Below are 14,301 nucleotides of genomic sequence, written 5' to 3' on the forward strand. Positions count from 1 at the left end.
GCACAACATGAGCAAAAGAGATTCAGTATCATTGACTGAACTACAGAAAGAAGCAACATTTACATTCTGATGTCAAATCTCTTTTTTCCATGTATGATTTCTACAATAAAAGATGAACTAAATATGAACTCAGTGTAGAAATAAATGAAGTAAAGACAAACCTTTAATAAACTGAATAAACTCATAGTGAGACAGAAATGCTGTTCTTTTGAATGAATAACTTAATCACTTTACTTAAAGCCTTTATATGTATTGCAATATAAAAAGTATTTTGAATATTGTTATACACATTATAAAGCATGTATGATCACATGAATAACTGTAACCGCAGTTATAACACATTATAATATTATCTATTCATTGTTACACCTTCCAAACATTATAATACACTAAAACACATTATAAAAAACTTTAAGATGTAAAAAGGAATTTGCAAATATTTTAATGCATTTTAACTTTGGTTACAAATATTTATGAAAAGATAAAATATATAATAAAATCTATCTAAATCAATCTAAATAATATATAAAATAATCTACATTAATGATAACATATATGACATTATAACATACGCTATTGATACCTTTATAATGCATTATACATAAAGGCTTCAATAAAGGCTTCAAGTAAAGTTTTGCCACAATATCTAATAATCATTATTATTTATAATTATTAATAAATGTTGTTCTTGTTTCAACTGTAAAACACTTTCTGAAATCAAAATTGTATTTTTTTAAATATGTAATTAAATAGACTTACATTTGATCACCAGTTTAGTTCCTCCACCGAAAGTCAACCACAGTGATACAATCTAATGAAACGCTCGTACAAAAACTTCTATTCCACTCGAGTGAACACACACTCCAGCAGAGAGAGAGAAACAACACTTCAACACACTGATATTAGAAGATCCTCAGCTCTTCTCAACACTCACTCATTCAGATTTGACTAAATGCTTTCTGATATAACACTGTTTAAAGAAATATATTTGATGAGCTGTGACCTCTGAGGTGACCTTTGACCTCTTTGATCATGGATGATGTTGTGGAGTTTCTCATAATGATGCTTCTGTTCTTCATATGCAGATAAATCATCATGATTCACAGAAAAACCTGCAGCTTCAGACTTCAATCTTCAGTGAAAATCTCTTCAAATAATGAGTTTATTGAATATTAGAGCCAAAGTCAATAGAAAGTGTCAACAGTGAAAATATAAAAGGTATTTTGCATGTTCTACACAGTCAAGCATGTTTTCATATTCAAGGTCTGTTCTAAAAGTATCTGGACTGGTTATGAATCTCCACACAAGATCATGAAACGTGAACAAGCTCTAATATGTCTCCATCTTTAACAGCCTGTTTCTTCTCCATTTGATGATTTCAGACACACATGAGGCTTCATGATAGATGGAGTGACACCATGAACTCTGATTAGAGATTCACAATCAGTCCTGATACTTTCTGAACAGACTCATGATTCATGATCTTACTTTAGTGATGGCGGTTCATCTAGTGGAAGTGTAGCAGTGATGATGGTCACATGACTGAATATGGACACAGAGATGGACGTTCATCTGCACATCCTCAGTGTCTCAGGAGTCACAATAAAAATATTAAATAAAGTCATGATTCTGTAACTCTAGTGTATATGAGTTTGTTATCAGCACAAGCTGTTGTAAATCCTGCCCACTTCTTTGCATTGTCAGCACATGCTTCAGTGCTCTGAGAGTGTTTATAGTGCTGTGAGTTTAACACTTCATGACTGAGAGCAGAACAGAACACACTCTTCATCATCACACAAGACTAAACTACAGCAATGAACACAATCAACATCTTCATCTGGACCATTGCACTGTTTATTCAAGGTTTGAGTAATACAGTTTTTATAATGAATATTAATTCTCTTAAAATGTGAAATATATATAATCACTTATTTGTACTGTATATCATCATATATATCATTTTGTTTGACAAGGTTTGTGTTTTCTTTCAGAGTGTAGAGGACAGATCACTGTAACTCAGAGTCCATCAATACCAGCAGTTCAACCAGGAGAAGAAGTCAGAATAAACTGTAAAACCAGCAGTGATGTATGGAATGGTGATCGTTTATCCTGGTACTCACAGAAACCTGGAGAAGCTCCTAAACTCCTCATATATGCAGCAACAACCCGTAATACTGGAACTCCATCTAGATTCAGTGGCAGTGGATCTGGCAGTGATTTTACTCTGACCATCAGTGGAGTCCAGACTGAAGATACAGGAGATTATTACTGTCAGAGTTATCACTATATCAACAGTAAAGATGTGTTCACACAGTGATAAAGAGTCGTACAAAAACCTCTGTCAGTCAGACGTCACAGTGACTGCACTGATACAGCTGAGAGAAACTGCAGCTGCTGATGGAGGATCACAAACTACACAATATCAAACCTTTCACAGACTTTATTCATTTATTATGATGTAAGTAAACATATCTACATATCTACATATAGAATAACAAACTCTAACATCTCTTACTAAACTGGACTAAAATGTGGAGAAAATGTGAGTGGTGCTTGTCGTTGTAAAACTTTCCACTAAATATTATCTATTATTATTTACTGTAGGAAAGTCAATCCTTTAATTGCACTTCCATCCTTCACCACTAGACACGTCACATTGAGTTTTATGGAAAGCCCTAAGCCGGCACCACAACATGAAAAAATAAATAAATACGTGTGGTAAAATCTACTGGTTTTGTTGAAATGAAATAAATTATGTAAGATCACTGATTATAACTGAATTCAACCAACCTGAAAAACTGGTTTTACTAAAGCATAACTGTCAGGAGATATAAGTGAACATTAGACATTAACATAAACTGCCAACATCTTTCCCCGTGTGCTCTACGATCTACTTCAGGCTTATGATGCTAAACGCAGCCCTGGGCCGTGGACCTGGAGTTCCCAGCATGCTTTGCAAGAGACTGCATTAGGAGAGTCAATTAAGGTATTAAGTGTTAATTTATGTGTTTTACACTGTATCACTGAAGGGCCTGTTTCTGTTTTCATGCAATTTCTCTGCGTCGGTCCTAAAAAAAATAATAAAAATCCTACGCTGACTTTTTTTGACAAATGCGTTAGAGACCCCAACGCCGACAATTAAGCACAACAATAATAATGGGCCACCGATGTACGAGTTTTATGGTTTTATGGGCCATTTAGACCATTTTGAATTTGAGCCAAAAAAAAATGCAAGCCCTTAAAAAAACAATGCACTAAACCATGTCAAATGATCCATGTTATCCCCATGAATGAAAGTCAGAAATGTGGGTGAAAAAGACCCTGAACAGCGCACAATGGTTAAGGCAAATGGATTTGTTGTTTGTTGTGTTTTCATATTGAAGAGATTATAAGCTAGATGCAGTTTTTTTGGGTCTGCATCAAATGTTCTTCGACTTTTATACATAATAAATTTGTTTATGAATAAAGATTGATCTGTTGAAAGCAGTTATTTTGAGATAAATGCCAAATGTTCTCCTCCTATCTATATTTTACATTAAAGGGGTGCATACAATATTTTTGCCCACCGGCAACTATAGTTGCCGCACATTCAAATATGATTTTCAAGAAAGAAAAAAAAAACCCTGGGGAAAATAAATGCAGAACATGTTCACATAGGACACTATTAACAGCATTATATGCATGAAACCATTCAGAAAAATTTGGGCACAAATGGGTTAACAAACAAAGCCGAGCTCTCCCTGCAGCCAAGACGCTCTCGTTCTGTGTCCAGTTTTTACATATATACCTACATCCTTGTCCCAAATATGGTAATACAGATAGATTATAGATTATTTTTGAGTGCGAGTTTGTACCATACATGCGCGAGATGCACAGAACACACACAAATGGCGACACATGCTGGTCAAAACTGTAAATGTAATACAGGCCAATCATGTAATGATGATACCTTTTACAAACCAACTGCAAATGTGTTTAACAGTTACAAAGTGAAATCTATTAAATACAATCTACTGGTAATGTAATACTGTACGGATAAATAAGAACGGTCTATAATGTTTGTTTGTTAATTGTAGGGGTTTTCAAGCTAATGTGGTATTTTAGTTATTAATTAATAGGCATTTAAGGGAATAAAGAAAAAAAGAAATAAGTTTTTGTGGCTAATTGTAGCCTTGTTGTGAGGTAATCAATTTAGGCTAAACTCTTTGTAAATAATATTTTATTTAAATAATACCCCAGACCCCCTCCCCCCTCCCCCCTCCTCAAAATCACACACAGAAAAGAATGGTGAAGCTGCTCTCTCTTACATAATTTGTTAAAAAAGATAAATCAGCTACATCAAAAACAAAATTGTATTGATATAATAATGATTTTAGAAATGTCTCAACTTAGGCTAAATCTAAAAGAGTTAAAACACATTGAGTAATCATCTGGAGCCATATAGTGGTTGTAGGCAAAAGTTTTTGATCATAAAAGTTTTTGTTTTGGCAAAGAAATCATAAAAATACCATAAATGGCAGCATTTGTTTGAAAAACACATCTAAAAAGGGAAAGAGCTTTATGATTGACTGCACAATTAGATTTGACAACAAATCTGAAGTAAAGACACATGTTTCAATCCACAGTGACAAGCATTCATGGAGTTACAGATCATTTTCTGTCGCATTTCAGAATGAACTTCACTTTGAGAGAGACGGGACAACGCATCATGTTTATTTATATTTTATTTTTCGAAAAAAACACAACGTTTTGTTTTTATTATTTGCAATAGCCGACCCCAGGGGGTTAAATGAAACATAAAATAAATAATTTCTATAATTTAGTTATTATAGATTATAAAGGTTTTAAACATCTGAAAGGTCATCTAAAGATGACCTCAATTTTTTTTTTTTTTTTTTCAAAATAGAGTCCACCCAGTGAATTTTGCCCATTTCCACCACTGAGTATAACAGTAACATAATGGTCCATTTACTCAACCATGAAGACAGCAAAGAAATTATAGAAATGAGTTCAGAGCAGGTGAAGAGAACAGGTAGGAATGGACCAGGATTTTATGACTTATATCAATGACAATATCAATAATCATTGCTGATTAAGGTATTGCAGAGGTATACATTTTGTGAAACATCGGTTTTGTTTTCTCAGTGGTGAAGATGAAGAGCACAGAGAGAAAGTAAATGTCTCTAGAGCAGGTCAAGAGAACAGGTAGGACTAGCCACGCAGGATATTACGAATTACAGAACATTACAGATTAGGGTTGAAGACTTAGTTATTGGTTTGTCTGGTAAAAATCCAGTGCATGGAAAGATGGAGAGCCACATCCTCAAAATGACATAAGAGGATAGGAGATAGATATAACAGGAGAATGCAGAGATGCAACAGAGGAGGTAACAGAGGAAAGACCTTCTTCAGAGGACCCATCAGACTGGCCTGCACCCCATCAAATTATTGACACTCTTAGGCAAAAATTGACTGAGAAATGGCCTTTGAAATGTCCTGATGGGCCATATCCTAGATCAGAGAAGAGTAACAGGCACTTTTCTAAAGCTTATTGTTATTGCTTATTATGAAATGGGGAGAGAATTGAGCGAGACTGGTTGTTGTATTCCATGAAATCAAATAAAGTGTATTGCTTTGCATGTAAATTATTTGGTGGAGCCAAAGCATGTGACAAACGGCTTGTGTTGGGATACAACGACTGGCAATGTCTATCAAAAACACTACAGCATCATGAAACAAGTAACCATCATATAGATGCAGTTAGGAAGAACAATTGACAGTGAATTGCAAAAGTTGATTGCAGCAGAAAAGTCCCGCTGGAAAAATGTATTGACAAGAGTGATTGACTGCCATTTTTAGCTGAAAGAAACTTGGCCCTGAGAGGGAAGAAAGAACAATTGGGGAATGCTAAAAATGGCAATTTCCTTGGCTTAATTGAGCATAAGACAAACATCTTCCAAAAAAGTAATATCTTACCTGTCGTACTCAAAAAAAGTTTTTTTTTTTTTGTTTTTTTTTTCAGGAGTGCAGTCAAATTCAACAGCAAAATATTTGTTATGAGTGTACAGATTTTGCTGACAATGCATGCAGATATAGACTGCAAAAACTTTATTTTGAGTACACCACAACAGGTAAGATATTACTTTTTTGGAAGATGTTTGTCTTATGCTCAATTTAACCAAGGAAATTGCCATTTTTAGCGTTCCCCAATTGTTCTTTCTTCCCTCTCAGAGCCAAGTTTCTTTCAGCTAAAAAAAGAATGCAGTCAATCACTCTTGTCAATACAGATGAAGTGTGCAGGAATCATCTGTTGGTTTCACTGCTGTGAAGGACACAACTGGTCAGGGCCTAGCAGAGAAACTGATTGAAGTGATTGAGAAGAATTTAGGATTGGAGTTAAGGAATTGTCGTGGACAGAGTTATGACAATGGCTCCAATATGAGCGGGATTAAGAAAGGGGTCCAAGCTTTGATTCTAGACAAAAACCCAGAGGCATTATTCATTCCTTGTTGTAGCCACAGCCTTAATCTGCTTTTGTGTGACGCAGCATCTTCTAACAGAGAATGTTTAACTTTCTTTGGCACTCTTCAGAGATTGCATACAATCTTCTCCTCTTCAGTCAAGAGATGGGACATCAGGTGGGAGGCAAAACTGGATTCTGTTAAAGCCTTGCGCTTTCAGCTGGGGGAGCTCTGGATGCCTTGGAAAAGCTTGAAAAAGTGTCTAAAGATGGTCAAATTACATCAGAGGCTAAATCACTATCCGAAGAAATTGTGTGCATGGAATTTCTTGATTTCTTGTGTGTTTGTCAATTTGCTATGACATTTTGTCTGAGATCACACATGTAAGTGTGGCCGAACGGTTACCAGCAAGACAGGAGTCAGACTAATTTAAGGAAATAATTTTTAATATAATTTTTGGTTGTCGACTACGCCACCTAGGGACTTGCACCTTAAGAATTCATTACAAGCCACCGGCTTTTATCTACACAAAGCACACAGGTTCGTTGTCAGCAAGTAATTGGGCAGAGTCATGAGTTCTACAAAGAGACACTTTATTCAACAAACTTCAGACGCAATATAAAACCACCCCTCAATGGAGCATTAGACAAGATACTCAATTCCAAACATACACACAAGAATTGACAAAAAAATTAATCAAAGAGTTGAAATGTCAATAAACAGCAACGGTAAATCACCAAAAAAAAACCAATCAAAATAACACATTAATTCCAAACACATTCATCAACGTGACCATACAGGGCTGAAGGACATCTACTTTGGGCACCCCCGGCTGGAAGTGACCTACAAGGAAAGCAAAACAAGCTCACTCAATACTCACACCCCACCACACCACACAGGTGAAATACTCAATACATACAGAGGATGACGATTTTCCTTACATAGGTGAACTGCAGCTGGTGCACAGACGCCACTAAACGGCCAACACCACAGAACACTGCAATGATACACACTATAAGCGCACGTATCAACTAGAACAACCAGCCAACCCCATCCTATCCGCTCCTGTATCAAGTGGCCCAACTGATTTGCTTGCTACCTTCCAGTCTATACCAGCGCCAACAGATAATATTTAATAGTCATATCATAAGCAAACATATAAAACGCAAATACTTACACATACCTTTTCCCCTGCAGCACGTCGAGCCGGAATGACGACACAGATTAGGGCGGGTGTTACAACCGATCACGTCACCCAACTGGCACAGCCCATTTAAATATGCGCTTCCTAATTTGACATAACCAATGGGTGATAACTATGTCACCCACACACTACATAAGCAAGGCACTACAAGTCTTTGGACACAGCCATTATACTGGTCAATTCTCTGAAAGACTTCTTGGTTCAGTACACGCAGGAGGGATTTCAAAAATCCATGTCCATAGCACGCAGAATTGCAACTGAATTGAATGCTAGTACAGAGTTCAGGAGAAAACATGATGAAGCCAACAATTACAGTGATGATGAAGACCCTGAGATGCATTTGAGGTGTATGGTGTTTAATGTAATTGTTCACACAGCTATCCAGGAACTTGGTGGCAGATTTAAAAATATTGGCCATGTCTCTGACAAATTTAGTTTTTTAATCAAGATGGAAACCATGACAAAAGATGAACTGGAGGTATGCACTAACATCAAGTGACATTTCAAGAGACATCATTAAGGAAATCTACCCTGCAAGCCGAATTCTCAAAGGGCACAAAAAAGCCATTGACAAGATGAACTTTATTCTGCAGGAAATGGGTCTATGGGGGAAAAATTATCAATAAATCAATAAAATGTTTCCAAATGAGCCAAGAAATGATGTGGAATAATTTATATCATGTGCCATCAAAATGTTTTGCACAGGGTTATGAATGTTTTCAAATCAATAGATTCCTCGTCATAAATAAGTGCCATGTAAATATTAAATGAGAACTCCGGTCAATTTTAACATTGAGCTCATTTTTTTGTACATTTGGAGTGCTGTCAGTACAGAGAACAACGACGAAAATCGGTGTTGCCTACACCGTGTTATCCTCTTTTTAAAATTTCCATATAAATAAAAAAGATGTTATTTCAGCCAGCGCTCATACCTCTATTTACATCCTGTTTTCGGTCGAAGTCCATAGTAATTATCATTTTTATTCATATCTTTCACATCTACTGCAGTCAGATTCACTCGCATTCACTCCGAAGGAATCACTCACAAGCTGTGCACTTGTAATGACACATCAAGGATGTTAAGATGCTAAAAGCAGGTTTAAGACTTGCCCCATTGAAGTCAACAGGGTGCAAATTTTAAAAAGAGGATAACACGGGGGAAGAAAGATGGCGTCGTAGAGTGAACACGTCTTTTGGCGAGCTCTCGTGAACATTAGTCCAAATATTCGATTAATTAATATTTTCACTCAGCGGAATCATTCTACGAGCTTAAATGGTTATTGTGCCATGTCTTTAGATCAATATTTTTCAAAAGGATCTGACAGAATGCCCAAAGCTAAGAAGATTGCGTCGAAGAGTTGTACTACCAGCGGCGATGAGCATGGTGCTTATACGAGTGACGAGAGCATGAAGAGTCGTGAGGAGGAAATTTCCAACTCTAACTTTGCTCAAGCTCTGGACAAATTAACTGAAAATATTACGAAGGTAATAGATGAGAAAGTGAATACTGTCCTAGCCGCGATAAACGATCAAACCGTTCAGTTCCAAGCCTTGGTGGAGCGAGTGGGCCATGCGGAGGAACGAATAGCCGGTGTGGAAAATTCAACGGAATCTCTGCAGGCCACCATGGCTGATCTTCAAAAAAAAGTGAGCGAAATGTCAGCGCACATCGACGATCTGGAGAATCGCGGGCGCAGGTGTAATTTGCGTCTTGTCGGTCTTCAAGAGGGCGCGGAAGGAAGTGATCCGGTGCATTTCTTTGAAAGGTGGTTGCCCGACTACTTAAAGATTGCAACGAAGGCTGGACGGATCAAGCTTGATCGTGCTCATCGCTCGTTAGCGCCATTACCAGGACCTAAGCAGAGACCCAGACCTGTCATTATAAAGTTTCATAACTTTACGGACAAACAGCGAGTGTTGGACGCAGCTCGTCGTATTGGCATGGATCCCGAAAGGAGCACTGACGCAGGACCGAGGATTTCATTCTTCAACGATTATTCTGCGATGGTGATAAAGAAACGCAAGGCGTTCGACAATGTCAAAACGGCGACTGCAGAAGATGAAGATTGAGTATGCACAACTGTATCCTGCAACTCTGAAGCTGACCGTCAATGGGACAGTGAAACGCTTTGCCTCTTCAGATGACGCGACTGCGTTCGTTGACAGCTTGGGCTAATTTGGCAAGCTTTCGATGGTAGTTTTGTGGTATCTCAACAAATTAACATGCTGAGTGAAGATGTATCATGTTGCTGAGAGCGTGGAGAGGTTTGTGTTTACCCTATGTTCAGAGATGTGAGTGGTGTTTGGGGGGGTAGGCAGTTGCCTTCAGAAGAAAAGAGTAAGAACAGTTCTTCCTGCATGTTTGGCAGGTTTGTTCCCTTGAATAGTTTTCTGTGTTTTATTTTGATTTTATTTAATTTTTGTCTGAAGCTCAGATTTCCTATGGGTTCCCTTACAGGAATATACTCTAATTTCATCTGTATTATGTTTGCACTGATTGTTTGTGCAATATTGAATGTCTAGGGTGCTTAGGATTTGCAGTTGGAATATTCGAGGTATCCATAATCCTATAAAGCGTTGAAAGATAATTGCTTTTTTGAAAAAAGGAGATATCGATATTGCTCTTTTACAAGAGACTCATCTAAGTGATGCAGAACATTTAAAATTACAACAGGGTGGTTTTGGGCAGATATATTTTTCTTCTTTTACATCTAGAAGTAGAGGTGTTGCCATTCTCATTAAACGTACTTTACCGTTCAAAATTATAAACTGTATTAAAGATAGAGGCGGTTGTTATGTTATTGTTGAAGGCTTGTTGCAAGGTAAAACTGTTCTTATACTAAACATGTACTATCCTCCAGCTCATCCATCTGACTTTATTAAGTGTTTTTGGACTTGAGTGCCAGGTCAGCAGATTTAACAATCGTGGGTGGAGATTTTAATTGTGTAATGAATCCTCTTGTAGATAGACACCCACATAGCTCTGCGTCTCTAACCACTCAGGCGAGATCCCTTCAGAATATTTGTAAAGATCTTGGTTTTGTAGATGTCTGGAGAACTCTTCACCCTGCTGATAAGGAATACACATTTTTTTCTACCTCCTATAATTGTCAGTCCAGATTAGACTACTTTTTATGCCAAAAACAGATTTGCACTTAGTACTATCTTGTAATATTGAAAGTATTTTACTGTCAGATCATGCCAGTGTCATATTGGAGCTTCAATTCAGGAATACAGCTGACTGTTCTATACAGTGGAGACTTAATATTGCAACACTTAGAGACAGTGCATTTTCAGTTTACTTCTCTTCTGAATTTAAATCCTTTCTATCTATTAATTCTCTATCTACAGATAATCCATCCTTATTGTGGGAAACTTGTAAAGCCTTTGCAAGGGGGCAAATTATTTCATTTACTTCCTCTAGAAAGCGTCAAAGAATGATAAATTACAGGGCTTTGGAGGCTCAGTTATTGGTTAAGGAAAAAATGTATAATAGATCCCCATCAGCAGACTTATTGAAAGAGTTACAAGCAGTTAGAGCATCTTTAGACTGCCTCCTTACTGTGGAAGCAGAGAAGAAAATAAGATACTCAAAACAAAGTTTTTATGAGCATGGAGACAAACCTGGGAGATTTCTAGCATATATTGCAAAACAACGTGCTGCATCTCAGTTTATCACTACTATTGTTGTCTCAGATGATAAAATTTTCCACGATAAGAATATTAATAATTCTTTTAAAGATTTTTATATGAATCTATATTCTTCTGAGAAAACAGATGACCATCTCAAACAAATGATTGACTTTTTCTCTGAGATTAATCTACCAACAATTTCAGCTACACAAAAAGACTCCCTTAATGGACCTATTACTAGACAGGAGGTTATTAATGCTATTAATGTTCTTAAGAATGGTAAATCACCTGGATCAGATGGGTTTTGTGCAGAGTTTTTTAAGGAGTTTCAAGAGCTGCTTGTAGACCCATTGCTTAATATGTTTAATCATTCGTTTGCCGTTAAAGAATTACCAAAGACCCTTAGAGAAGCTAATATCACGCTTATATTAAAGAAAGGTAAAAGTCCTGATGTATGTTCTTCTTACAGACCAATAGCATTACTAAATGTGGACCGGAAATTGCTTTCTAAAATTTTAGCAATGCACCTTGAAAAAATTCTTCCTACAATAATTGGGATCGATCAAACAGGATTTATACAGGGTAGGAATTCATCTGATAATATAAGGCGCCTTTTAAACATTATCTACGCCTTTAAAGGGAAATCCATAGATGGACTAGTGCTGTCCTTGGATGCAGAGAAGGCGTTTGACCGTATTGAGTGGTCCTACCTTTTCTTTGTTTTGGAAAAATTTGGCCTAGGTGAAAATTTTGTGCAATGGATTAGAGTGCTGTACACGGACCCATGCTCTGCCGTATTGACAAATGGCTTAAGATCTGATTATTTTTCTGTACATAGAGGCACCATGCAGGGTTGCCCCCTGTCGCCACTTTTGTTTGCGATGGCCATAGAGCCTCTAGCTGAAGCAATCAGATCGGCAACATCTATTTCGGGTTTGCAGACAGGACATAAACATCACAAGATTGCGCTTTATGCTGACGATGTATTACTTTTTTTATCTGAGCCCGAGAAGTCAGTTCCCGCTCTGATCGAGATGGTCAACAAGTATAGTACCTTTTCTGGTTATAAAATTAATTTAGCTAAATCTGAAGCTATGCCTTTAGGTACTCTCACTTCCATACCTAATATTACACCCTGTTTTCCTTTTAAGTGGTCACCTCTAGGTTTAATTTATCTAGGTATTTCTTCGTCCCTGAAGCGGATGTATGAATCTAATTTTGTTCCTTTATTTGAGAAAATGCGGCAAGACCTGGAACGTTGGAATTCCTTGCCAGTATCTTGGCTAGGTCGGATAGCACTTGTAAAGATGATTGTTCTACCAAAATTATTATACCCTATTCGGATGGTTCCTATTCTCAAACAGGACATTAAAAGACCTGAATAGCTGGCTGACTTCCTTTATATGGAGTAAACGTAAGCCTAGATTAAAAATGTCAGTACTTTATCTTCCAAGTTCTATGGGGGGGTTGGACTTTCCAAATATTAAGAAGTATCAGTTAAGTTCTCATCTGAAATACATTGCAGATTGGGTCAGGAATGATTTTTCCTCTACTTGGTTGGATATCGAATCTTCCTTTTCACAATTTCCTTTAAGAGCCCTTCTTTTTATTAAGAGTTTTCAAAAAATAAAAGAGATATACGACAATCCAATTATAGTAAATACTCTAAAAGCATGGAGATCAGTATGTAGGCTTGAAGGTAGATCTAATCTGACTTCTTTCTTTACCCCAATATTAAACAACCCTGATTTCACTCCAGGAATTTTGGATGATGGTTTTAAACGATGGTGTTGTTTGGGTCTAAGTAAGCTTGGGGATATTTTTTCAGACAATAAATTAATGTCATTTGAGGAGTTAACTCAGAAGTATCATTTGTCCAAATTAGATTTTTTTCGTTTCCTCCAATTGAGACATTATATTACTAATAACACAACACTTGTTAGAAATTGTGAAATTTCTTCTACTGAAAGGTTATTATTTTTATCATCAGGGAAAATGCCTCTGGGTAGGATTTATTGTTCGGTGTGCTCAATCTCTTCTACTGATACACAGAGTATTAAAACTAAATGGGAAGAAGAGTTAGCTACTGACATTGACGATGAAACATGGGAAGCCATTTGGTCTAATGCTAAAAAAATATCTGTTTGTACACGAATGAGAGAAATACAATTAAAAATCATTCATAGACTCCATATTTCCCCTAACCGGAGGCATTTTTTTAACTCCTCTTTATCTCCTATGTGTTTAAAATGCAAAATTGAAACAGGTACCTTAACACATTGTCTGTGGTCATGTAACAGACTGCAAAGGTATTGATTTCTGGTGCTAGGGGAGATGGAAAATATCTTTAATATTCAGCTAGATTTTGACCCAGTCTCACTGTTGTTGGGTATACCTAATAGATGCATTACTTCGTCTGCTAATAAGAAATTGTATAATATTCTATCCTTTGCTGCCAGGAAAAATATTTTACTTAACTGGATCAGTGATAAATCTCCATCCCTTAAAGGCTGGCACAAGATCATTTTTGAGTTGATTCCCCTGGAGCGCCTTACTTATGTGTTACATGGAAAAACGGGCCAATTTTACAAAGTCTGGACCCCATATCTGGACGCTTTGGAACCTTGTCTTTGCCCTATTATATTACAAGGAACAATGTAACTGTAACTTTCTGGACATTTAACCTTATTTTTTTTTGTCATCCTCTTCATCTTTTGGAAATGTTATTTTATACATGCTATAATGTTGTTGTTATTTTCTTTGCACAAATCTGCCTTATTGTATGGTCCTGTTTTATTTAAAAATCTGAGTGTTTTTTTTTTTTTTTTTTTGTGGGTGGGTGGGGGGGTGGTGATGTCTTGTTATATTTGTATTTTAAGAAAAATTCAATAAACATAATTATAAAAAAAAAAGAAAAAAATAAGGATAACACGGTGTAGGCAACACCGATTTTTGTCGTTGTTCTCTGTACTGACAGCACTCCAAATGTACAAAAAAATTAGC

The 14,301-nt window shown here is 36.7% G+C and overlaps 2 long non-coding RNA genes across 3 annotated transcripts in view; both read left to right on the plus strand.

Moving 5' to 3' along the window:
- Window positions 1-1,736: 1,736 nt before the first annotated feature.
- The window catches only part of LOC311070462, a 16,911-nt gene continuing 4,346 nt past the window's right edge, over window positions 1,737-14,301 (plus strand). For both annotated transcript variants that reach the window (XR_014603670.1, XR_014603671.1), the window contains exons 1-3: window positions 1,737-1,863; window positions 1,992-2,458; window positions 2,900-2,986. This is a non-coding gene — a long non-coding RNA (uncharacterized lncRNA). The remainder of the gene's footprint in view (window positions 1,864-1,991; window positions 2,459-2,899; window positions 2,987-14,301) is intronic.
- LOC311070463 lies at window positions 5,009-14,081 on the plus strand. The gene is made up of 3 exons (XR_014603672.1): window positions 5,009-5,032; window positions 5,146-5,205; window positions 6,592-14,081. It is a non-coding gene; the product is annotated as an uncharacterized lncRNA (long non-coding RNA).

This window comes from Abramis brama (assembly GCF_963993115.1).
Source record: "Abramis brama genome assembly, chromosome: 20".
NCBI classification, from domain to species: domain Eukaryota; kingdom Metazoa; phylum Chordata; class Actinopteri; order Cypriniformes; family Leuciscidae; genus Abramis; species Abramis brama.